The sequence below is a fragment of the Priapulus caudatus genome, unplaced genomic scaffold (genome assembly GCF_000485595.1).
Source record: "Priapulus caudatus unplaced genomic scaffold, Priapulus_caudatus-5.0.1 Scaffold400, whole genome shotgun sequence".
In the NCBI taxonomy this organism is placed as follows: Eukaryota; Metazoa; Priapulida; class Priapulimorpha; order Priapulimorphida; family Priapulidae; genus Priapulus; species Priapulus caudatus.
Genome location: NW_014577461.1, coordinates 252,512 through 253,965, shown reverse-complemented (window position 1 = coordinate 253,965; position 1,454 = coordinate 252,512).

Below are 1,454 nucleotides of genomic sequence, written 5' to 3'. Positions count from 1 at the left end.
CTCTCTCTCTCTCTCTCTCTCTCTCTCTCTCTCTCTCTCTCTCTCTCTCTCTCTCTCTCTCTCTCTCTCTCTCTCTCTCTCTCTCTCTCTCTCTCTCTCTCTCTCTCTCTCTCTCTCTCTCTCTCTCTCTCTCTCTCTCTCTCCCTCTCTCCCCGTCCCCTCTCTGAGCTCTGCTCTTACTGTGGTAATGCTTGTTTACAGTCGATGACAGCTCACGATGGCTACGTCTGGTTCCTGCCTCGCTGGTATCTCAAGGGCTGGTACAACGTCGACGGATACAACAAGCTAACGGGAGAGAACGTCACCTGTAAGACTGAGCAGGTACGTACGTGTCTCTCTCTCTCTCATTTCTCCTCAATTCTCCTCCTCATCTCATGACTCCCCATTTCATCTTCGCTAATGATTCATCATAATGATGATGATGATGATGATGATGACAATAATCGTGATGACGGCAATGATGATGATGATGATGACAATGATGGCAACGATGATTATGATGATGATGATGACGCTCTCTCTCGCGTTGCTAGGTGATGTACGCGCTCGAGGGCCACCTCAGCCTGACACCGATGATGATGATGATGATGATGATAATGATTATGATGATGATGATGACGCTCTCTCTCGCGTTGCTAGGTCATGTACGCGCTCGAGGGCCACCTCAGCCTGACGCCATCGTTCTACGACACGGACGATGTACGCGCTCGAGGGCCACCTCAGCCTGACGCCATCGTTCTACGACACGGACGACGTGCGAGTGGTCGGCAACGTCACCGTGCGTGAGTGGAAGGCCCGCTACCGGGAGAAGCTCGACATTAACGTAAGCGCGCTCGCTAGTGTTGTCAATCGGTTGTAATTTCGTAATCGATCATCGGCTGGACCCAAGTAACGATGATCGGTTACAATCGGTTACTCGGGGTGTTGAATGCCTGCGTGTGCATAACGTCGTGTGCATGCATGTACGTGTGTGCATGTATGTGCTTGTTTAGCCAGCGTATAAAATCCCTAGTGTGTCCTAGGCTTTAGCCCCTCAACAGGAAGTAACTACGGCGAATGTCGGGTGATTCCCGAACTAAAATAGCAATGATATCTTCTTCTTTGTTTCGATGAAATCGATTATGGATTTTGATAACCAAGCGCTTGGTTCGAGCCACTGTTCAACCGATGATCGAGTATAATCGATGATCGTTACATCACTAGTGCTCGTGGTCGAAAACGCTGTCGCAATTAAATGCCGCCGCCGCCGCCATCATTGTCGTACCTGTTGTCTTGCAGGGTGAAGCTGATGCGTGCGTGCTGGGAGCGCGACCCCACGCTGCGTCCTATCCTCTGACCTCTGACCTTTGTCTTGCAGGGTGAAGCTGAAGCTGTGTCCTAACCCCTGACCTCTGACCTCTGACCTTTGTCTTGCAGGGTGAAGCTGATGCGTGCGTGCTGGGAGCGCGACCCCA